General features: G+C 41.5%; 1 protein-coding gene across 3 annotated transcripts in view; it reads left to right on the top strand.

Annotated features, from left to right (window-relative positions):
* Positions 1-25,963, top strand: part of SLC16A9 (solute carrier family 16 member 9) — an 83,308-nt gene that overhangs the window by 15,154 nt on the left and 42,191 nt on the right. Inside the window, exon 1 of one of the 3 annotated variants that reach the window (XM_004049448.5) lies at positions 9,024-9,673. The exons of 1 other annotated variant lie outside the window; for it this stretch is intronic. The gene's annotated coding sequence lies outside the window, so the exon portion shown is untranslated. Of the gene's footprint in view, positions 1-9,023; positions 9,674-24,694; positions 24,837-25,963 lie in introns of those variants that run through there. One more of the 3 variants, XM_019035409.4, reaches the window with a different exon arrangement.

Here is a 25,963-nt window from a genome sequence, read left to right on the forward strand (position 1 = left end):
AAAGAGCATTCATGACCACATGTGACTAAGAGAAATAAGACAAAAAATACCCTAGGAATTAAAATACCCAGAAGCAGCTTCTTTGTGCCTCCAAAGATGTCTGAAGGACCAGATTCAATAAAAGGAAATGCCCATAATTATCATTGTACATGATGTTGACAATCAATTCAGCCTTAGATTGGTGGGTACCAGAGTCTTTGTGATGGATCCAAGTATTTGTACCATGGGCCATACCTCTCTGTAGACTTGGAAACATAATGACTTTTAATCTAAATCCACAGTGACAGATTTGGTTGAGGATAAAGGAGCTATTGCCATGCTTCTATCTGAGCCAGCTGTACCCCTGGGGTTTGACAGACGTTAGCTTCTTACTGCCAAAAGATATTGTCTTTTTTTCCCTAAGACCTCTTTAGCCTAATCATCAATTTCTCATTCTTCTTGGTTAGGACAGTCCTATTTCCAGTGAAACTTTAGCCCTTGCTTTACCAGACACCGTTCCTCAATATACTGGTATCTCATAGGTTTTCTATTTTTTGTTTCTGTTGCATCTCTTCAGTGATCTATGATTATATTTTCCAAGCCACAAATCAAGAAACTGAATTTGACAAAATAATTTTGTACTATTTCCAGTTGCAAAAGAAACCTTGAAGATGTATTTTAGATTCAATAATGCTGGAGTTTCATGAAATTTTTATGTGTTATCGGAATGATGAGATATCATATTTGAAATTGGAACTATTCTAGAGGATACTGCAATGTGAGGCACACTTCCCTCACTTTCTAGCAATTCTTTGTTCTTGTTATTCTAAGTTCTAATTGGAAATCCAGAAACTATCTTAGACCTTTATCTACTAATCGCAGCCACTACCAGTTATGTGGTACTTCTCAATCTTTCAAATTGGTCCCTATATCATTTTATAATTTTATAGATTTTAAGTTTTCCTATCTTTTGCCTCAGCTATTAAATCAGCCTTCTAACTAGTCTCCTTCCCAGTCAGTATACCCTCCAACATGGTTTCTAAGAGTGATCACCTTGAAACACAAATTCAACCATGTCATTCCTCTGTTCAGAATGTTGCAATGGTTCTCCTTTGCTGGATAGTCTTCACATGGAGATGAGAACTTCCATGGTCTAAACCATTGTAGAGAATATTTGTTGTTTTTTGGCTAGTCAGCATCCCAGTTTGTTTTTGGAGAATTATCTCTTCCCTAATGAGTACTCTCAAAGTGCCCTGTCTTCCCCTAGCTTAGAGATGGCTACATGGCCCAAACCAGGCCAGTCACACTTTCTTCTGGGACTTCGAATCTTGAATAAAACTCTGCAAGGATGGAGCTCATTAATTTCCTCATGAGAATGCATAGTCCCTACCAATGAGATCTCTAAATGAACGTGGGTCCTTCCAAGTTCTCCAATTTATGCTATCCTGCCAAGAGATGGGAACTGTTAACTGCATTCAAAAGCCCTATGATTGTTTACCTTCCCCTTCCCACAAATACTCTGACTTTTAATCATTTGTAACAATCCATTGTAATTCCCTAGCATACCATGGGAGTCTTTCATGCCATGAAGACTTTGCAGATGCTCTCCTCTCTATCTTGGAATGCCTCCCTCTCAAGCCAAGCAGTGCCTCAGACTCTGTGTTTCTTTAACATGGCACAAGTTCCCTGATTGGGGTGGTTAGCCCATTCTAGTATTACTGTCAGTCTTCTTTCCTAGATTGCAACCTCCTTTGTTTTATATGATGCCTGGCATAAAATAAACAAGATATATTATTTATTTTTAATTTTTATTTTTTGAGACAGGGTCTCACTCTGTGGCCCAGGCTGGAGTGCAGTGGCACGATCTCTGCTCACTTCAACCTCTGCCTCCCAGGTTCAAGCGATTCTCATGCCTCAGCCTCTTGAGTAGCTGGGATTACACGTGTGAGCCAGCCACCATGCCCAGGCTACAAGAATTATTAGATGAATGAATAAATAAAATGACAGTATATTTTGTAGTTCATACATGGGAATTTATGTTATAGACAACAAATAAGGCACATCTCCAGAACTGAAGAAAAGGATAGAAGGTTTAAGATAATAGAATCAACATAAAATTCATGAGACTGACTATAGGTGAATTGCTGATGAAATCAGGGCAAATTTATTAAAATAGGAGTGATGATGATGATAAAGTTATGTGACAAACACAGAGCATGTATGTTACTAGCTAAGTAGTTTCTAATTAGGTAAGTAGTTTTAAAATATCATTTAAATTTATTTATTTATTTATTTTTAGAGTTGGGGGTCTTACTATGTTGCCCAGGCTGGACTCAAACTTCTGAGCTTCAGCAATTTTCCTCCCTCAGCTTCCCAAGTAGCTGGGACTACAGGCATGTGCCACCACACTCAGTTCAAAATGCTATTTTTAATACAGCTTGGTTAAATAGTAGCGGTTGAGAGCACAGAATCCAGAGTCAGACAGCCTGGGTTTAATCTCCATACCTCTATTTTTTAATTTTTTGGATGGAATAAATTGTACCTACCTCATAAGGTTGTCATTATGAAAATAAAATAATATAGGTAAAGTACTTAGCACAGTGCCTGGTGGTTCTAGTCATTCTTCATTTGCCAGCCCACCCCATCCCAATCCAATTTCTGCCCCTCTTTGACTCTCTGTTCCTGGGAGGCTGAACCCTTATGGGCAGTATTCCATTCTCCCTCAATGCCTGCCTTCTGCTTGGGCTTGGCCAAGGGTAGGCACCACCAAGAGATCTGAGAGCAGAGAGAGAGGTGAGAGTATTGGCTGTACACCCATTTTGATGCCTTGTCTCTGGGAACAAGCTACCTTCCTTCCCAATTCCAGCCCCCTTCAGGGGCTGCTAGCCTAGGCCCTGGGCACACTAGGTCTTCCCTTTGTCACTGAAGCCCCAGGAGCAGTAAGGGCTTCCCACTGTCCCTCAGCTTTGAGTGCCTCCTATTTATTCTTTTGACTCTGCCCACATTGCTATAAAGTATTTTTCCCTTAAGATTTCTTTGACTATCTGGGATGAATCCTGTTTCCTGCCCAGACCCTAATACACTGTACATAGTAATTTCTTTAAAATGTGAGCTTTGGTTATTATATTAAATTATTAATATTAAATATTTAAATTGTTAAATATCAATGATTTGATAATTGTTAAATTATCAATGATTTGATAATTGTTAAATTATCAATGATTTGATAATTGTTAAATTATCAATGATTTGATAATTGTTAAATTATCAATGATTTGATAATTGTTAAATTATCAATGATTTGATAATTGTTAAATTATCAATGATTTGATAATTGTTAAATTATCAATGATTTGATAATTGTTAAATTATCAATGATTTGATAATTGTTAAATTATCAATGATTTGATAATTGTTAAATTATCAATGATTTGATAATTGTTAAATTATCAATGATTTGATAATTGTTAAATTATCAATGATTTGATAATTGTTAAATTATCAATGATTTGATAATTGTTAAATTATCAATGATTTGATAATTGTTAAATTATCAATGATTTGATAATTGTTAAATTATCAATGATTTGATAATTGTTAAATTATCAAATAATAAATATTTAAATTGTTAAACTATCAACAAAATTTTCATATAGTTTGATTAACTATATAAAAACAAACATGGATATCGAGAAGGCAGGATTCAGAAGCATCTTCAAAATAAAGCAGGCCAGGCATGGTGGCTCACGCCAATAATCCCAGCACTTTGGAAGGCAGAGGCAGGAGGATCACTTTAGCCCTGGAGTTTGAGATCAGCCTGGGCAATATAGTGAGACCCTGTCTACACATCCCTCAACATACACACGATTAGCTGAGTGTGATGCTGCCTGCCTGTAGTTCCAGCTACTTGGAGGCAGAAGTAGGAGAATCGCTTGAGACCAAAAGATTCGGGTTGCAGCGAACCAAAATCATACCACTGCACTCCTGCCTGGGCAACAGAGACCCTGCCAAAAAAAAAAAAAAAAAATCCAAACTAACCAACCAAACAAACAAAAAACATAAACCAGAGGACACATTTCATATCTACAGCAAGTTGCTTGCCTATAGTTTGGAATAACTCCCAAGTACTTTGATGGAAAAGTGTAAGTAGCTCTGCAATGTGGTAGGTGGTAGGGACAGAGATGAGTAAACCATTCTATGTGAGCCCAGCCTGGGGGTAGGGTAAGTAGAGGATAATTCATATATCCTTTTAGATTGCTTCTGTCTGCATTGATTTCAGTCTATGTTCAAACTGTTAGGAAACTGCTTGACTATATTTTTTTTCCTCAAGGGTATGTTTTTTCCTGTATAACTTTTACTTTCATGGATTAGTTACCACCTTCTAAATTACTCCCAAGAAATCAAAATTGCAGCCTGTTGAATAGATAGATCTAAGGTGACCATATTTGCCAAGTAAACATTTTTTACTCAGTGAACCAGTGGGCAAAGTCTTTGGACTGCCTACAGATTTTAGGCAGGATGGACCCTGTACATAGAGTAAAAGTCATGCTCTGTCTCTTACATCATGTAATGAAGAGAAGAAGGCTAAAATGTAACACTTTGAACTGAAAAACTGGTGCCGTCTGAAACTTTATGTAATACATCTCAATCAAATACTTAGGCAAAAGCACATTAAAAAAAACTGGCACTGTTTCATGAAAAGATTTGATTCACTCATCTTGTGTTTATTTTTATATAGTATGCATCTACTCCACCTGTATTTTCACAAGAAGAAATTGGATCCGTTGGTACATTTGAACTCCACACCCTGCCTTTGGTAGTAAGCCCTTCTTCCTTAATGATGACACTGTAGATCATGTAAACTGAATTTGTAGCACATATGATTCTATGGGTGGATTTAAAATGTGGGAAATGGCTTTAAAGTGTCCTGGACAGATGCAGAAATTTTCTCTTCCTCTCCTTCAGTGCACTTTTGAGAACGTGCTATGTGCCAAGCACTCTGCTGGAGCCTGGTATAAAGCTTGGTAAGCACAGCTGGGGGTCCTACGTCATGTGTGGACCCTGGACTCACTTTGCCTGTGTCTGCCTCTGTCTCAGCCACTTTGGTGCCCTCCAACTTCAGGCACCTTTTTAACCTCATGAGGCCTTAATTTCCCTTATACATAAGAATATGCACATTCTGTATAATTTTATGTTTCTGATTTCCACTTTCATGAGAATTTAGAGTGACAATTCAGAGCAGGGTTCTCTGTAGCCTGGTCACCAAGATTCAAACCTCAGCTTCACCTCTCACTATGTGATTGAGGGCAAATTATTCAGCTTCTCTCTAGTTCATTTTCATTATTGGCAAAAGGCAGGTGATAATAGTAGAACCTACTTCTTGGGTTTCTTGTGAAGCTTTAAATTAGTGTAAGAAGTCAGTCCTCATTGTTAGCTCTCCCCAGTCTTGAATCATTCTTCCAAAGTAGATTGGGAAGAGCACAGGCTTAACAATCAGCTAGATCAGGCTCAGAATCTCACTCCATCACTGACCCAGCAAGTGACTCAGCAAGTAACTTAACCATTCTGAACCCCACTGTCCTCATCTGTAAAGTGAAGATAACAATACTTAGCCAGGCTGGGCACGGTGGCTCATGCCTATAATCCCAACACTTTGGGAGGCCGAGAAGGGAGGATCGCTTGAGCCCAGGTGTTCGAGATCAGCCTGGGCAAGATGGCAAGACCAAGTCCCTACAAATAAATTTTTCGAATTAGCTGGGTGTTGTGGTGCATGCCTGTAGTCCCAGCTACTCAGGTGGCTAAGGTGAAGGATCCCTTGAGCCCCGGAGTTCGAGGGTGAAGTGAACCGTGATCATGCCACTGCACTCCAGCCTGGATGAGAGAGTAAGACCATGTCTCTAAAAAACAAAACAAAACAATACCATTGATTTATCTTCCCCATTTCCCCTAAATTAAAAATCACTTGAGCCAGATAATATGATGAAAGATAAAGGCAGGAAAATATGAAATGATATTCTGGAGAATTGCAAGTAAAAATACAATATAGTGTATCTTTAAGGTCACTTTTAACATTTGAAAATTTGTCCTTTTAAACAAAAGCTCTATAAGCATAAGAGAATGATTTATCCACTTTTATTATTTTCTGACTGTTTATCTGAGTGTGAGAGAATAAATTGGAATTAATAGAATGGTTTATAGATAGATCTCCAAGCCAACTGCTATAAAAACCACAAAATCAGTTTTCTTTAATTGTTTTTAACACAAAGTGTAGTGTCTTTGTAGCTATGCTGTCATTCATAACAGGAGAAGAACATCATGTCAAAAGAAAAGAAACCTGAATGGTGTGGTAAGTCAGGCAGGAAAGTCTGGTCAGCCAGGCAAGCACTGGACCAGTGACTCAGGTGCTGGTCAAGTGTACCACCTTCCCCTGACCTGATGACACCTTGCTCTGCCCTCTGTGTTTCATGTTTCTGCTTCCATGCTGGGATAAGGAGCAAAGAACAATTTTAGGTTAATTTCTCCATCTCATTCTCTAAAGGACTAAGGTGGCAAATAGCTTAAGAAAGGGAAGCCTTAGAACATTTCACAAATTATGAAGTTCTTAATAAATGCCTAATAATAACAATGCAAAGCAAAAAAGGAACTCTTTTATTTAGTTGACACCTCTCTCTATCTTTTCTTTAAAAGCATTTCTCAGGTTCCTTTTCTTCCAAAGCTGGATTCATTTAAATCTGGCTTATGTAATAGCCTGCCTTTTTCCATCTTGTTGAAACTATTTCTGAGCCTGGAGAGTGACCCAAAGGGCAGATGCTGGCCAGAGCTGTAAAGCCAGCAATATCTAACTTATCTGATTCTCGCTTTGCAAGCACAGCTTGCATTTTTTTTGTCACTGGATGGAAAAAAGTGGGGGCATAAAGGGGTGGTTTTAGCTTTGTCTCTGCTGACTTATCTGCCTCCCTCACCCCCAGGGTGATCTGGAGCACATCTTGAGCTTCTCCCGGTCAAATTCCATTTGGAAGTAAAGTGTCAGGTCTCAACTAGATTTCTGAGTTCTTTTACATGTCTTAATGCTCTCCTGCAGATCATGGGGGCAATTTTCACATTCCAGCCTGGCAGCAGTCCCCTTAGCCAAGTGTCTACTGCCCCAGGGCCAGATTCTAGCTCTCTGATTCCTCCAAGCTCCCTTCTAGCCACTTCATTCATTACATTAGAAGCCTGGCCCTGCAGCCATCTGAGTTTATGACCCCTGAGAACCAGTCTTTCCCTCTAAAGCTGGGAGCATGCCTGTGTGTGAGCACAAGCTCATTTTTGGTTCTTAGTTGATAGGCAAGGGCTGGCCTGAGTAGAAATGGAAGTGCTGGCTATATACTCTTCTAAAAGAAATCTGGGAAAACTTGGTGCAAGTGATAACAGGCATGTGTCAATTTCAGAAACCAGTTGGTGGATGTAGAATATTTTCCAGGCACAATTTTCTTGTCCCCAAAACATAAGTCCATATACATTGATTGGTTTGAGCAACAATCAAGATAACATGTGCTCTGGTGCTTAGGAAGTATTTGAATCAAAGACAGACTTTCTAAAATTACCTTTCATTGGCTGGGTGCGGTGGCTCACACCTGTAATCTCAGCACTTTGGAGGCCAAGGCGGTGGATCACTTGAGGTTAGGCATTCAAGACCAGGCCAACATGGTGAAACCCCGTATCCACTAAAAATACAAAAATTAGCCAGGTAGAGTGCTGCGTGCCTGTAATCCCAGCTACTCAGGAGGCTGAGGCAGGAGAATTGCTTGAACCCTGGGAGGTGGAGGTTGCAATGAGCTGAGATCACGCTGCTGCACTCTAGCCTGGGCAACAGAGCAAGACTCCATCTCAAAAAAAATATTTTATTGAAACGTAGAGAAAAGAACACAAATTATCAGTGTATAGGTCAACGCATTACCACAAAGTGAACGCACTTGAGTAACCATAAACCAGGTAAAAAAGTACAGCCTAAGAATCCCCTATTGTGTTCCCTTGCCTCTTTAGAAGTAAGTTTTTTATGGTGTTGACACTACAGTTTCTCCATTTTTCCTTCCAGAACTTATTCTTGGGACCACGTTGCTCTCATTCTCACTGTTACTTTTTCCCTCTTCTCTTTTTCCTTCTTAGAACAAAACAAAATACTATTGACTAGCAGTGGTCATTCTCTTCCCTCTGACCTGAAAGTCAATAAATTGAGTAGAAAGGACTGATGGGGGCCAAAAGGGCTGAACCTCTACCACATTTGTGCTGTAAGAAAACATGACATGGTTGCCTAGGCTCCACAGGTTTTTTAAACTCTCATCTCACACAAACTCCATGATACAGGCAAGATTCTTGTAATTTCGTAGACAAGGAAACGGAGGCTCAGCAGCTTGATCAGCACTTCTGAAACCAACCCTTTGCCAGGTGTAGAGTCTTCGTCTAGGCCAGGACCTGTCAGTTCAGTGTATAAAGGAAGTTCTCATCAAGGTGGTTGATGGCCGCAGTCCCCTTTAAGAAGTAGAAAGTGTGGTGCGGCTTCCCAGAAAAAACACAGAGGAACACAAAAAGTGCATATCACTTTGGAGGGTTCCCACGGCTGGCGAACCACTGGTACCTATGGACAGCCTCCAGCTGCTGCAGTGACTCTGAGGGATAAAACAGCCATCCATCTCTGCGCGCAAGCCCATTACCAAAGATAGTATTGCCAATGGTAGTATTGTTAGTGCAGTTCAACTGCAGGACAGACTGAACGTCCTTAGAAGCAGCCTGTGTGTGTGTGTGTGTGCACCGCAGGACGCCCTCCTTTCCCGCGGAGCTGTCACAAAGGACTGTACTTGGCATCCTCACTCCTCACTTCCCAGGATCACGGACTCCACAAAGTTCTGGTGCCCGTTTCTCCGGGACCACTGCCAGCTGAGCATACAGCTCCGGCCAGGAGGGCGCCAGCGGCCCCGGGAGCCAGGGAGACCAAGGACGTCTCGCATTCATTTGTAGACCCCGGCTCCCCCCAAATGCGCACGGTCCTTGGCGGGCTTGGCCAGGGCACGTGGTGGGCGGCGGGGGCACAGCGGCGCCTGGGGACGCGCGTGTGTGCGCACCGAGAGGGCGCCTGGCCGACGGCGCCCACCTCTCTCGTGGCTTTGGTGGCTCCAGGCCTCGTAGGGCCGGGGCCGCGGCTCGGGCAGTGCCCTCCCTACTCCTGGCCGGGCCGGGAGCAGCGGGAGCAGGCGCAGCGCCCCTACCGCCCGCTTTTCCGCCTCCATCTCCTCCGTCTCCTCCTCCTCCTTCCCCCAACCACCCGCTCAGTCACAACCGGTTCAGACTGGCCGGGGTGCCCCGCAAAGAGAGACAAGGGAGAAAAAGACAGCAGGGAAAACCCCGGGGAGGAGGAGGCGAAAGAGAAGGTGGAGCTCAGAGAAGGGGGCTGGCTCCCCAGCTCCATGTGGCTGCCGCCGCTGCGGGTCTGTGGGGGCAGAGGGCAGCGGCTCCCGGGGCAGCGCGTAGCGGGACCGATTGCCTAATACTCCGGCAGGGGCCGGGGCCGCAGCTGGCTCGGATAAATAGCCGCCCGGCTGGCCCGGAGCTGCAGGGGAGAGCGGCGGCCGCGATCCCCACCACACCACTAGCCCGGCCGCCCGGGGCACTGAGCCGGGTGCTGAGCACCGGAGGCCCCGCCGAGGCCGGGACTCAGGTAAAGGGCTGGAGCTTGCGGGGAGGGTTCCAAGGGTGGGCAGCAGCCCCTGCTGCCCAGCGTCCTAGAGGCAAGAAGTAACTCCGACTCGGAGCAGTAGGAGGGGGCGGTGGAGCAGCATGGAACCGGGCTTTTGTCTGGGGTGTATGCCGGGGGCTTCGAGTGTCCACGGTGCGCCCGCCCCTCGCCGCCCCCTATTTGATGGGGTGCTTCTACAAAGTGGGCAAGTTTTCCCGGGAATCCGAAGGCGGCATTTTGTACGGAGTTGAAAGAGAGGGAGGGGGTCCTGGGGGTGGTACGGTGGCCCCCCAGAGAGCTGCCTCTGGACTCCAGAGAGCTTCCAGGGTTGCTGGTAGAAGAGCAGGGAGAGGTGCATGTGATGCAGGTGGGCCTCCATTTCCCAGAGGACCGAAAGGCCTCCAACTGCCTTGGTCCGGAGCGCGAGCAACCAGGTGCCCCCGGAGGGTTGGGATTGGGGCGCCGGGGGTACTCTTGACCTACGTGGAGCGCAGCGCTCAGGGCCGGCGGATTCTGCACGTTGGCGCCAGGTTCAGCACCACCCGGCAGCCCTGGGCGAGCGCGGGAGCCCAGCCTTCGCCACCGCCGCAGGAGGCACCGGCACCGCGCCCACCTGGACCCTCAGCCAGAACTTGGGAGGACTTGGTGCTTAATGCCCCATCTTTGGTTCGCCCTAGGTAACCTGCTCTGGCTTCAGCAGCGCCCAGAGGCTTTCCAGAGAGCTGATAACCACGAACAAACCTGGCCGTCAAAAGCAAATCAATGCTTTACCTTGTTTTCTGGGTGCCTAGTCTATCCAACACAAACTATCCCCGAAGTTTAGTCAGGATTTACGCTAAATATATTACTTATATAGTAAGTTATTCGATATAACATTTTTGATCAATTTTCTAGGCTACAGTTTTAATGTGTTTTTTAAAAATCTTGAATTAACTGAATAACAGTTCATATTGAAGGTGTATTCTCCCATTCCCTGCACCCAGGATTTTCCGCTGTTCCATCAAATTCTGTAAATTGGTATGCCCTAACAGTTTCTTATATTTGAGTTGGCTTCAGCTTCGAGAAATTCTTCAGGCAGGTTTAGGCAGAGGGCTGAGGAAGCTAGAGAAGATTCCGAAGAGAAAGGATGATTATTTGTTGCATGATTATAGCTTCTTTTAAAACTTCTAATAGGAAAACACTTCCACTTTCCTGGATCAAATGCAGAGTAAAGTCATTTTCTATTATCTGTTGCAATAATTAATAATAAATATGTAAATGCAGAAAACATGGTTAGTACCCATATCATTGCCAGAAACCAGTCCCGCTCTCCCCCCACCATCAAAAAAAAGTCCTCAGAAGTAGGAATTAGATAAAATAATTTAACCTGCAATTTTGCAACAACTCAGACTTTCAGCACCACCGACCCCCTAATAACATCCCTACTGGTTTCTTCCATTTTTTGTGTAGGCAAGTGGAATAACAGGTATCCTTCATATCCATAGGAAGAGCATTGGGAGGAGCCAAAGATATGGGGAGGTAGATCAAGACATTAGGAAATCTTTTCTGGCTTCTGACTTTGATTCTGAAAAGGTGGTGTGAATTGGTTGGTGTCTGAATCTTTGTCAGGACACATTATGGTGGTCTGGGGTGGATCTGGCCATGCAACTCAAGCTAGAGGATGACAACTACAGAGATGTGGTCACATTTTCAAGTTTTACTTCCTTACCCCAATCTTTCAAACCCCTAATTAATTAGGTAATAAAAATTGTATATATTTATGATGCACACAACACAGTATTTTGAAACAGTAATACATTGTAGAATGGCCCAACCAACATAATTAACCTATGTATTATGTCACATTTTTATCTTTTGTTTTTTTTTTTTGGTGTGGTGAGAACACTTCAAATCTACCATCTGAACAATTTTCAAAATTGTGACTATAGTGACTATAGTCACTATGTTGCACAATAGATCTCTTAAACTTATTGCTCCTATCTAACTGAAATTTTGTATCCTTTGACAAACATCTCTTCACCCCAACCCTAACTACTGGTAACCAGGGTTCTACTCTCTTTTCTGAGTTCAACCATTTTAGATTCAAGTCTCCCTTCCCTTCCCTTCCCTTCCCCTCCCTTCCCCTCCCTTCCCTTCCCTTCCCTTCCCTTCCCTTCCCTTCCTTTCCCTTCCCTTCCCTTCCCTTCCCTTCCCTTCCCTTCCCTTCCCTTCCCTCCCCTCCACTCCCCTCCCCTCCTCTGCCCTCCCCTCTTTTCCTTCCCTCTTTTCTTCTCTCTCGTCTCTCTCTCTCTTTCTTCTCACTGCAGCCTTGACTTCACCAGGCTCAGGTGATCCTTGCACCTCAGCCTCCCGAGTAGCTGGAACTACAAGCGTGTGCCACCACACCCAGGTAATTTCTGTGTTTTTTGTAGAGATGGGGTTTCGCCATGGTTCCCAAGCTGGATTACAGGCATGAGCCACTGTTCCCGGCTGACTTCCTTCTTTTTTTTCTTTTTTTGAGATGGAGTTTCACTCTTTTTTTTGAGACGGAGTTTTGCTGTTGTCACCCAGGCTGGAGTGCAGTGGCGCAATCTTGGCTTACTGCAACCTCTGCCTCCTGGATTCAAGCAGTTCTTCTGCCTCAGCCTCCCGAGTAGCTGGCATTACAGGTGCGTGCCACCATGCCTGGCTAATTTTTTGTATTTTTAGTAGAGATGGGGTTTCACCATGTTGGCCAGGCTGGTCTCGAACTTCTGACCTCAGGTGATCAACCCGCCTCAGCCTCCCAAAGTGCTGGGATTACAGGCGTGAGCCACCACGCCTGACTGATTTCCTTCTTTTTCAAGTCTGAATTAGTCTCCTATTGTGTGCGTGTGTGTGTGTGTGTGTGTGTGTGTGTGTGTGTGTGTGTGTGTGTGTATCACATTTCTTCATCCATTCATCCACTCATAGACATTTAGGTTGATTCCATATCTTGGCTATGGTGAATAATGCTGCAAGGAACATGGAAGTGCAGCTATCTCTTCAATATAATGCTTTCCTTTCCTTGGGGTATATAGTGAGATTGCTGGATCATATGGTAGTTCCATTTTTAATTTTTCTGAGGAACCACTGTATTGTTTTCCATCATGGCTTTCCAAGATAGTATCACTTAATGACTTCAATTTTAATTAACGATTGCAAAAATGTATATATTTTGAGCTACTTAGCCTTTTCTTCCGGAGGTTCTTGGCAGACACCAAAGTAACCCTTATGGATGATGAGACTGAACTATAACAAAACACCAAGTTCAAAAAAAGAACACATGGTCCCTGCCTCCAAATGTTTAGTGAGAAAAATAGATTTACAAATATCTGTATTACAAGATAGTATAAATGGAGTCATAGGGTAGAACATCAATAGTGTGCTACTGAATGACAAAGGAAAGGAGAGGTTCATTCAAGGCTAAGTGTGAAGAAAAGTTGTGGGGTGGGCGTAGCAATTTAGGAAGAGGATTTCCTTGATGGAAAAGAGGCCTGCTGGAACAAGAGAATAGCACAGAGATAAGGAAGTCTAGTGTGTTTATAGGAAGCAAAGCAGTTTGGAGTAGCTGAAACCTGGAATTTAAGACAGATAAGGCTGGGAGGTGGGATGGGGCTAGATTATAGAGACTATGACATGTCATGCTAAGAAATTAAAATATGATTGAACATTATTGGTGTATTTACATAAACAGTATCAACATCCTTAACTGTACTTTTTGCCTTTAATTTCAGTTTTATGAGTTTCCTTCTAAAATAAGTAGTTGATTAAAATCTCAATATTTACTTCCTATCAGTTTCTTTCAATCAGTAAAAGAATAATGTATTCCTAATATCCTTCAATGCTTTATCTAAATCCAACAGTGTTTTACCCCCAAACCTGCATTCCTATGATATTAATAGCTCTTAGCTTGATTAAAACTTCCGATAGAAAAACACTTCCACTTTCCTGGGGCAATATGCAGTGTATAGTCATTTTCTATTCTCTGTTGCAATCATTAATAATAATAATTAATGTTTATTAAACATGTTATGTCAAGGGAGCCACATAGCCTTATGTTATCTAGGGAGGCATTATTTTGATCTTAGACTGAGAATTTTTACAAGGTCACACAACTAAGTAAATGGACCAAGGAGTCTAACCCCAGAGCCTGTCCTTTGAACTATTGTGCTATCATGTAACAGGGGCATAGTGTATGATAATTATTATGAATATTAGATAGAAACTGGGCCTGATTCCTGTAGCAGGACTGTTTCTCTGGTTTTTTTTCTTTGCATCTTAATTTTCATCATTTGGATTAATTTTATCTTACACTTTCAGTGACGGGACATATTTTAATGTTTTAATACACTTTTAAACTACTCATGGGATCTCGTATTTTTATGACCCACCCAAAAGAAACTCTTAAACTCTGAGAAGAGACAGGATGTGGGATGAAAAAAAGTGTTAGCAACAGTGATGGCACAAAATGTGAAAACCAGGCCTCTGGAAGAATGTTGATTACCAATATTCTCATGATTCCCAATAAACTCCCCAAATCACCAGATCTTTTTGCATTTCAGCATCCCATATATTTTTCTGTGTGTCTTGATTTTTTTATTATGAAGGTAATACAGTAAACATACTACTTTGTACATGACATACTAAAGTATGTATTTAGACAACAGATCAAACATCACATGATCATGTATAAATTGTGCAAAACGTTTGCTAACTGAAAGAACACGTCAGTGTTATTATCATAGATTTCCTCACCAGAACACTATTCTCAGGCCAAGCTCTGCAGGAGAGGGTTGTGTGGAGTAGAGAGAAGCTGAAATGAGAGCCTGGCAGTCCAGTGACCATGGTAATAGTGTGGGACACAGGGAGATGATGATACCAATGTATCTCAGTGTCTGGCCCTCACTCTGCCTAAATTTAACTGTTACATCTTTATTTTTGTATTTACTTTGTTAAATATTTGGACCTTTCCATCTTTTCTCAGGCTCTGAGTGGTTTACAGATTCTGCTATTTTCACTTTTGAGTTTGAGAGTAGGACTTAGAAATAGATGACTCTTCAATGGATTGGTGAGTAAAGGATCCTGAAACTGTTCTCTCCTTTAGCATGATGTCTCTCAACTTCAGTTTCCTCATGGGTAGATTGAGGGATTGAATAAGATCAGTGGTGGCAATCACAAATCTTCACAAGGTTTACCCAGATGAGACAGGCATCATAAATGAGCAAAGAAGACTGGGGGCAGTGGTTGGGTAGTAGGTGTGTGGAGGTATGGGGGATAGCACAGGTGAAACTAAATGCAAGGCAACTTTAGTCCTGTGTCAGGGAGATATTAGGGAGTAGAAGGACCTGGAGAGAAAATGCCTCATCCAATGAGAGCCAGACTTACTCAGTTCCAGTTAATCGTTATGTAAGAATGGGGGCCCAGTGTTATCAGAACTTTCAATGTTTTGAGAGAATCCTAAAGTTCAGATTTTTATGTGAAATCTATTCTAGTGTTAAAACATCAGCAATTTGGCCGGGCGCAGTGGCTCACGCCTGTAATCCCAGCACTTTGGAGGCAGAGGCGGGCAGATCACGAGGTCAGGATATTGAGACCATCCTGGCTAACGGGGCGAAACCCCGTCTCTACTAAAAAAATACCAAAAGAATTAGCCAGGCATGGTGGCAGGCACCTGTAGTCCCAGCTACTTGGGAGGCTGAAGCAGGAGAATGGCGTGAACCCGGGAGGTGGAGCTTGCAGTGAGCCGAGATCTCGCCACTGCACTCCGGCCTGGGCGACACAGCAAGACTTCGTCTCAAAAAAAATGAAAAAAAAAAATCAGCAATTCATTCAAATTTACTAAAAACAAAACCAAAAACATTGAGTCCGCCAAACGAAACACATTAAGAGACCAGACTTGGCCAGATTTGGCCTGAGTGGTGCCAAAGTTTCCAAAATTCCTTCTGACTTCAGACTTTTGTGATCCTATATAGCCAATTTCTTCCCCTTTTGCTAAAACATATGGTAGTACTCCCTGTATCCAAATTATGACAGCTTGGGAGGAGCTCTTTGGCAAATGCTAGACTATAAAAAATCTACCAGGCCTTGAAGGTTAAAAAATATCCTTTTTTCATAGCCGCACTATTGATAAAATTCAGAGGCCTCATACCACGGGAGGCCATGGTAGGAGAATTGCTTCAGCCCAGCAGTTTGAGACCAGCTTGGGTATCATAGTGAGACTTCATCTCTACAAAAAATGAAAAATTAGCGGTCATAGTGGCACCTGCCTGTAGTCCTAGCTATTTGGGAAGCTGAGGTAGCAGGATCATTTGAGCTTGGGAGGTCAAGGCTGCAGTGATGAGCTGTGATTGCACCACTGCACCCCAGCCTGGCAACACAGCAAGGATCTGTCTCAAAAAATCAGAGGCTCCAGAAGTTAATTACCTGTATTTATTGTCCCTTTCAGGAACAATTAGTGTGATTTAGTTCCAAGATTCAGAACTGCTCCTCTAAATATTTTACTTCCTGTTCTGCCTTTCCATCTCAATGTGAAAGAATCAATTTTGGTTTTCACTTGGATGAGGGGTATTTATAGGCTTGGCTGATGGTGTTCAGACAAAGAAATCTTCATTGTCTTTAACCTGGCAATATTTCACCACGTATTCTGTCCCTCTTCCTTAACAGAGCTATCTGGGGATGTTCTTGAATTTCAACTAGATGGATAAATTAAGGGTTTGACTTTTAGAAGTTAATATGGCAATTTCGATTTTTTTAAAAAGCTATTTATATGGATCCAAAAAATAAAAAGGTAAACATAATGAATGGATTAGCAGTGAAATTCTGTAATACAAGTGTGTTTTTAAAGCTGAGTTTCTTGGATTTGACTGGCTGGGATGTGTTATTTGCTTTATGTCAATGAGCTATTCTACAAACAAGTGGGCCTGACTTAAAGTTCAGAGCAGATGTTGACAATGAGAAGGAAGCATCTGAGTACATAAAACAAGAATGACATGTTGAGAGAAACCACATACCTTACTGTGACTGAGCTGACTACAGAGGACAAACAAGAGGCTCTGAATGACAGTTCTGAGCCATGATTTGCCCTTGTCCTAGCCCCCAGTAATGAGTCAGCCCCCACCCTTTCACATCAGCGAGTATGTTAACCATCACTGAATGTTTAACATTTAAAACTGAATCGGAAAGAATCAGGTAATTATTTGATCATTACAGCCATGTCATCCGATGTTATATTGGTAAAAGATTTGGATTTTAATTTTTTTACTCATGTATTTGGCTAGCTTTTCAGATTCAATGGTGGAGACAGACTCTAAGCTCCAGAGAGGAAGGGGCCACATCTCCTTCACCCCACAATGCCTTCTAAATGCACTCAATTCATTTTGTTGAATGAAAGATCTTTGATTAATCATTTGAATATATAGGAGATTTTAGGTAAGTAGGCTTTCAATGCATTCATTCATTCATTTCATACAGATTTGTTGAGCTTTCCCTATGTGCCAATCATAATTCTTAGTGCTAGGCATATGTGATAGACTTGTGGGCTAGTCCCTTAACAAATAACAATCTGTTGTAATAAATGTTATGGCAGAGATGCTTAAATCGGTGTGAGACCTTGGAGGAGGAATGACTGATGTAGAGTTTCACAGATGGCATCAAGATGAGAGAAACATTTGGGCTCAGTCTTGAAGGAAGAGTAGGAATTGGAGAAAGGCATTCCAGCTGCCTCCAGCTACTAACAGGAACTGAAGAGTCAAAGCTTGGACGAGGGAAGGAGCATAGCTAAAACGCTGAGTCGCGAGCTGTGGGTTGGGGGGCACATATTTGTGGGACATCCTAGCATTACAGACTTTTAGAAGAAAGAATCAGGTAACTGGCTAGTTATTTAAAGATCTGGATATCTGATGTCATATGAACAAAACATGGTTTTATAAAACCAATGCTTTCATTTTTGTTTATAATTTTTGAATAACATTATAGTTTTAGTGATGGACAACTGTAAGCTTCCTGAGGGAAAGAATGATTGTCATTGATACCTTAGTGCCCTTTTGTAATTAATGAAATAAAACCTTGTGCTCTGCTAATGGGTAAACTGTGGGTAATGAGGAACCATGGAAGGATCTGAAAAATTGGAAGCAGAATTGAGATGACCAGAGAGCCACGGTTTAGGAAGATGGATCTGGCAGCAGCTTGGCAGATGCCCTGCAGCAGGGAGACAGTGTAAGCTGAGGGATCCATCTGTAGGCAGTTGTGATGGTCCAGGCATTCGCAGAAAAGATGGAGAGGAAGAGTCTGATTGCAGAACTCTTTGGGGGACCCTGGGATGCTGGAGACGAGGAGCTGGGATTCAAGGAAGAGCTGGAATGCAACGAAGTGGAGGCTTTGTGCTTGGGCAAATGGAAGTATGGTCATGACAGTTTTCCAGATAAAATTCAGGAGGATAAATTAAGAATTGAGTTTGAGGGGCCTGGGCACATCCAGTTGAGATCTTGACATGGAAAATGGTGAAAAATTCGTTAGAAATGTGGATCTGGAGTTCTGAAGAGAGGTCAGGGCTGGGGATGGAGACTTCAGACTTCTTGCTTGAGTATCTGTGATCACTTGGTGGCGTTAGAGAGAGCCTGGGAGAGTCTTGGAGTGGGCTCACGAAAGCCAAGGGGGCAGTGGTTCATAAAAACAGAGACGTAAACAGTGTCAAGAATGAGGAGGCTGTGCTGACAAACTGAGGATGCAGGGAATGCCATAGTGAAAACACTTTTTATTGTCTAGGTGCATCAGAAGCCAGAAATCACTGAGTAGAGGAATGATGAGAAGGTGAGGAAGCAGAGGTAGGGAGAGTACCGTTTCATGTTTTTCTAAGAAAACCTTTGAAAGATGCAACTACAGTAACAAGATCGAACACTTACTAAATAGTTACTTTATGCGAAGCTCCGTGCCTGTGCTTCATGGCCAGGCTTGAAATCCCCTGTAGGTTTTAGCATATGCTTGGATGGTTACTAGAAACATGCTCATGTGAAATACAAACTTAAAATGGAGTTCTTCATTTGCTTTTTGATGCACATTGAATTACCACCTTTTTTTGCAAACTGGTTTTGAAAGGGAGATCCTAGGAGTCTTTGGGATAAGGAAGGGGTCTCTGAACTGGGGAAACCGCAGCAAACTGGGGTATGAAGAATGCAAAGATGAACTTGACTGTGCAGTGCTTAAGAGACAAAGTCAGCATTTGTCAGCTTTCATTCTACCAACAGGTACCCTAATAACTGTACTGCAACATCTGCAAAGGGGGTGGTAGCCAGCTATGTGGTTTCCTGATTTGAGGAGAAAAGGAAAGAAGGAAAGAAAGGAAACAAAAGCAAACCTTGTTTGGACTTCAGTGCCTCTTGATTTTGTCTTTTTTTGGCTGTCACTAACGTGGGGGCTTTTCAATGATCTAAGAGCAGCCTATGATTGTCATTCTGGTCTTTCCTCACTGAGACTTTCTTCTTATTTGCTGACTTTTCTTTCCATCAGGAAATTATTCTAAGAGATGTTGAAAAATGCCATTACCATATCCTGTTATTATTTTTGGGTGGGGGGAGAGATGTGGTACTAATGTGTGTATGTGTGTGTGTGTGTGTGTGTTTTCAGTGCAGTTGAATCTGAAATAATAAAAACCTAGAACCAAGTATCTAACAGAAGATGTCCTATTATGGCAGGGAAGGAGGAGAGTCGAGGATGTTCTGGCCAGAGGTCTTTATAGGGAAAGTACCTTAAAGATTTTGGGGGGAGCTATATGAGGATAAAAAATAACTTTTTTGTGACTACCAGTTATGTCTAAAGGGATTTAAAAAAAAAACAGTGATACTTCATATTGAGATTACTATGTGCCAGGCACTGGGCTAAGTGCTTTACAGAAATTAACTCATATAATTATTACCACAATCTGATGAGGTAAATACTGTCATTCCCCTCACTTTTCAGATGAAGAAAAAGAGGCACAGAGCTATTTAAGTAACTTGCTGAAGGTCACACTCTTGGCTGGTACCACAGCTGCGATGTACACTCAGGTTATCCAAGACACCAGCCAGTGTGCTTATTCCTTATGCGAAATTTTCTAGAATAGACGTTCTCTTGTACTCACAGATGTAAGTATCTGTGTGTGTACTCGTATGAGACTGTAGTTATTGAAAACACAGAGAAGTGGAAATTCAACCAGCCATTCTTTTGAACTACATAATACCTTTACCAAATGATCACAGCCTCTCTCCTGCTACGTTTCCCACACTGAGAGGTTGTTTGGTTAATTTGAGCAAATTAATAGGTGACAGTCATTATCCTGACAACCTTATAATTATCATCATTCACACCATTATCTTTGTTAGAATCTTCTCAGGGATTTTCCTGCCAGGCCCATGCCTGTTCTGTTGGGGACTGCGGATAAAGCAGAATTGGGGAAACAGCAGAACACTAGGGTATGAAAAATGCAAAGATAAACTCGACTGTGCAGTGCTTAAGAGACAAAGTGTTGTAATCCCAGCACTTCGGGAGGCTGAGGCAGGCAGATCAGCTGAGGTCAGGAGTTCGAGACAAGCCTGGCTAACATGGTGAAACCCCATCTCTACTAAAAATACAAGAAAAAACATTAGCTGGGCATGGTGGTGGATGCCTGTAATCCCAGCTACTCGAGAGGCTAAGACAGGAGAATTGCTTGAACCCGGGAGGTGGAGGTTGCAATGAGCCAAGATCCTGCCATTGCACTCCAGCCTGGGCGACAAGAGTGAAACTCTGCTCAAAAAAAAGAAAAAAAAAAAAAAGAGAGACAAAGTGTTGGCTTTTGTCAGCTGAGTGTGGCTTGGACACAAAGAATTGGGGCAAGTATCTGGGCACTGATTGCCCAGAGATTCTTGGAGCTGCTCCTCCTGGGTCTTTCCTTGGCTGCTGCACAGCAGAAGGGTGGCATTTGGGGTGGTTGAACCTGTGCTTGGCTATTTGGGACAATGGGAAAGAGACAGAACAAGACTTTTCTCTCTTCTGGCTGGCAGTGGTGTGTTCTTGCTCTTTCTGGAGCCATAAGGGTGAAACTGTGCTCATTCTCTAGCCAGAGACCAGCCAACAGATTCTGGGGATTTGCCACGTTAAAGTGTGGGGTTAATAGCATTGCCACCACCAGTGGGGACAGAGTCAAATACAGCAAGTCAGGAAGGAGCAGGCAACTGTACATTCCTTTGGTCTTCCTCTATGGTCCAGTGTGCTTAGGAAAAAAAAGTCATATTCTCCTGAAAGGGTCTAATTATTCTGCTCTTTTGTTTTGTAAAGTTTTGTTTAAGTGTTCTAAGTATTAAGAAATAACTAAAGATTTAAAAGTTTCCAAAGCCCTAGATTTCTAAATAATCCAGTAACCGGTTGTTGTTCTAGAATTCTGGGGTAACCAGTAACTACTCCTTAGACAATGGCTATGAAATTACCAGAAATCCCTTAAGTTCCAGATTCTTCAATACCAGAAAAAAACCCTAAGGTTGTGAAAGTAATAGCTAACATTTATTGAGGGTTTTTTGTTTTGTTTTGTTTTTTGTTTTTTTTTTACTGTGTGCCCAGCAGTGAGCTTTGAATTTGTAACCCACTCTTATCCTATTTTACAAATGAGAAAACTGAGGCTCAAAGCCAACAAGCAATTGGCTTAAAATCCCATGCTAAGTAGCACAGACTGGACCAGAACTTAGATACAAACTTGATTTAAGAAGCCTCTGATCTTAACATTACTCAGTTCCTATCGTTCTGGAACCAGATGCCAGAGAAATGTGCCTTCTTCCTGTCTACCCCATCTTCATGGTAAAACTAAGAATAAAGGAAAGCTAGGAAGTAACTGAAAAAATTGTTAACTTGCTTAAAATAGTTTTCTGTTATCTCCTTCCTCCATATGTATCTAAAGCAGCCCAAGGACACTGATGTTGACCTCGGAAACCCTGAATTTATGTTTTTTTCTCATTGTTCAGATTCCTCTTTCAGGCTATTTAGGCATTCCTGCACCTGAGGAGAAGCTTTGCTCTGTTGCTCCTTTGTTTGAGGAGCCATAATACCAATGAAATAAGCAATACATAATTTCCTGATTGTATTTCCCTCATACAAACCTGTTACTAGGTTAAAAATTTGGGTGTAGGTATAGGTGGGGAGAGTGGATGTGGGTGGCAAGGAGGGCCATTGACGAGGTGGGGGGGCTCATATTTATGAAAAGTCTCATGCAGCTGCTGTTAATTTTCTCTCTAAGTCAGGCCATATATTTGGTCATTGTAACTGTGTGTTTATAGCATACATCTTTTAAAAAGTAAATTTGTTGTGTTATAACCTACATCCAGTAAAATTCAACAATTATAAGCATACAGTATGATGAGTTTTGACAAATTCACATAGGGTTTACATTAATTTTTTTGGTAACAGATTTATTAAATTATAAATTACATATAATTCACTTATTTAAAGTGTATAATTCCTTGATGGCTTTAGTATATTCAGAGTAGTACAACCATCACTACCACCAATTTTAGAGCATTTTCATCACCCCCGAAGAAACCTCATATGCATTAGCAGTCACTCCCCATTTCTCCCTACCCCAAAACCTCCCAGCCCTAGGCAGCCACTAATCTACTTTCTGTTTCTACAGATGTGCCTGTTCTGGACATTTCACATAAGTGGAATCATACAATATGTGGTCTCTTTCAATTACATTTTCTCACTTAGCTTAAGGTTTTTAAGGTTATACATGTTGTTGCATGTATAAGCATTCCATCCCTTTTTATTGCTGAATAATAGTCCATTGTGTAGATATATATCATACTTTATCCATTCATCAGTTGATGGGCATTTGGATCCATTATCTATATATGTTTATCAGTTTTTATCACATATAATATATAAAAATATTTAGTGTATATACATGTGTGTGTGTATATATATATATATACGTGTGTGTGTATGTGTGTGTGTGTATATATATATATATATATATATATATATATATATATATATATATTTGAGATGGAGTCTCGCTCTGTCACCCAGGTTGGAGTGCAGTGGCACCATCTCAGGTCACCGCAACCTCCACCTCCTGGGTTTAAGCGATTCTCCTGTCTCAGCCCCCGAGTAGCTGGGATTATAGGCACCCACCATCACAGCTGGCTAATTTTTGTATTTTTAGTAGAGATGGGGTTTCACCATGTTGGCCAGGCTGGTCTTAAACTCCTGGCCTCAAGTGATCCACCCACCTTGGCCTCCCAAAGTGCTGGAATTACAGGCATGAGCCACTGCACCTGGCTGAATATTTAGTATACTTAATGTATTCTATCTACAGTCTATCTTAATATATAGACTATTTTCTATATATATTCATCACTGGCTAATAGCATTCATTTTTAAGATGTAGATATTTAATCGAAACCTTGATTTTCATATCCTCTTTTTTGTTTTCTTACTTTCAATATTTAGTATGCTAGTAGTCAGAAACATGAAAGTAGCTTAATCCCATCTTGATTTCTGAGACAATCTGATCAAGGCCACCACAACTGGATTTACAGTTGTACGAAAATTATTATTTGGAGGCCAGGCGTGGTGGCTCACGCCTGTAATCCCAGCACTTTGGGAGGCCGAGGCAGGCGGATCACGAGGTCAGGAGATCAAGACCATCCTGATTTACACGGTGAAACCCCGTCTCTACTAAAAATACATAAAAAACTTACCGGGCGTGGTGGCGGGCGCCTGTAGTCCCAGCTACTTAGGAGGCTGAGGCAGGAGAATGGCCTGAACCCGGGAGGCGGAGCTTGTGGTGAGCCGAGATAGCGCCACTGCACTCCAGCCTGGGCGACACGGCAAGACTCCGTCTCAAAATAAATAAATAAATAAGTAAAATTAAAAGGCTGGGTGTGGTGGCTCACGCCTGTAATCCCAGCACTTTGGGAGGCAGAGGCAGGCGGATCACGAGGTCAGGAGATCAAGACCATCCTGGCTAACAGTGAAACCCCGTCTTACTAAAAATACAAAAAATTAGCCGGGTGTGGTGGCAGGCGCCTGTAGTCCCAGCTACTTGGGAGGCTGCGGCAGGAGAATGACGTGAACCTGGGAGGCGGAGCTTACAGTGAGCCGAGATCGCGCCACTGCACTCCAGCCCGGGTGAAAGAGTGAGACTCCATCTCAAAATAAATAAATAAATAAATAAATAAATAAATAAATAAATAAATAAATAAAACATAAAATTATTATTTGGAGTTCACCCTCTTGAATAGCTATTTCAAACCGTAGAAAATTCTTATAGAGTTGTGTGTGTGTGTATATATAAACATACAGAATGAAGATGACTCAATATGATTTTACAAAGAGTTTTAATACTTTAGAAGCACAACAGGGTGGATTCTTTTTCTTTTCCTTAAAAACTGATGTGGATATATAACTATATTTATTTGACTTTAGAAGAGAAATGATACACTGACATCTTGAAACGTCATTGGAAAGTGACAAAATTGATCCAGTGACTGTAAATTTTAAAGGACTTACGTTAGTGTTAACATGATGACATTTGCTAATATATCAATCAACAAAGAGAGTAGATTTACTTGACAGTTTAGGTCTTTGACCCAGAGGAGACCTACTTTAAAGTTCTGTCCTACTTAAAAATTGTTATAAAAATCAGTTATAAGTGTGTTGACACTGTTGCAGCTGATGACCACAGATGCACTTTTTACCCCTTGAACAGTATAAAATGAAATTGCTTAAGAAATGGGAAAGCAAAAGTAGAAGTAGAATATTACATGTGGTATGGAGAAGGCGGACTCAAGAACTAGAGATAAGATCACTTGTGTTGTACCTCATGAAATGAAATGTAATTAATTTGTATTTGAATTGGGAGCTTCAGTTTGTTTTAAATATATTTGTTTACCTATTGTTTTAGAATTCCCAAAAAGTTATCCACATTTTTGCTTACATTTCATTAAAACACCCAAAGAATGACTTGTTTACCTACATTTTTTTGTTTGTTTTTAGGTATTGGTTAATTATTTCTCAATTCCCAGGATTCCTTCACCCACACTGAGGTGGTATAGAATAAATGATACATGTTTGGAGGGACAAAAGTCATTGTTTGAGGGAAAGAGTGATATCAGTATTACAACTGCTTCTGGCTGAACAGGTTTGCTTTTTAGTTTATAAAACTTGTTACCTACATTGGAGTCAGAGCTAAAACATAATTTTCAGTAGCTTTTGAAGTGTTTTATTTTAACAGCTTTATTGAGGTATATAACTCATACATGATAAAATTGATCCATTTAATATGTGCAGCTCAGTGATTTTTAGCATGTTCATAGAGTTGTGCTACCTGCACCACAATCTAATTTTAAAATGTTTTCATCATCCCACAAAGAAGCCCTGCACCCTTTAACAGTCATTCCCCATTTCCACCCCTCAAACTTTTTTCCAAAGTGGCTTCAGCCTTTTCATCTGCAACAGCAGCACGTGAGGGTTTCAGTCCACCTCCTCGCCCATGGTTTATAGCCTTAAAGTGTCATAAATGTAACTGTAGGAAGGTCATGGAACCCAGCATGATTTAGACTTTTGACTCACCTCACAGATAACTAGATCAAGGCAAAATCAACCTGGAATCAACCATTTTTTTCCCAAGATAAAGTCACAGGATTCTAGGCTCTTAAAGTGCTTCAGCACCAGACGATCCGGTAGTGATTGAGATTCAAATAAAAATGTGCTACTGTTGACCTCCTTTTATATTTCAAGTGAAAAGTCTATCTATGAATCTTTAAGGAGATATTTATAGACAATGCTCAAATGGGGGTTATTAGGGAAAGATAATTTTGGGGAAGGGAGCAAAGGCAACAGGAAACTGTCAACTGAAAATAAGATTAAATACTTGTAAATCACTTTGTATTTGGCAAAAATTAGTATAGTGCATATGTATACATTTCAGGGATAGAAATACTCAGTGTTCTTAAATGTCACACCTGCAGTTCTGACAGCCTATATCCAGAGCAGAAATTTTCAGCCAATGTAAAGAGTTGAAGAAACAAAGGATTGGCATTATTTGAGCAGAACTAAACATAATCGAAGGTGCTGGAACTTAAAGCTTTATTGTGAATGAAATGTAGTCTTTCATCAATAGTCTTTTTCATTTCCCGAAGGAAGTGATTAGAACTTGCCAACTCTCCTTTCCCCTTAAACAAAACAGGTTCTGGCTTTAGGAGATATACTATCCTTTCTACTAATGATAATCTAATTTTGTTGAATAGTGATATCTTCTTATGGTTA

Source organism: Gorilla gorilla, chromosome 8 (assembly GCF_029281585.2).
Source record: "Gorilla gorilla gorilla isolate KB3781 chromosome 8, NHGRI_mGorGor1-v2.1_pri, whole genome shotgun sequence".
In the NCBI taxonomy this organism is placed as follows: Eukaryota; Metazoa; Chordata; class Mammalia; order Primates; family Hominidae; genus Gorilla; species Gorilla gorilla.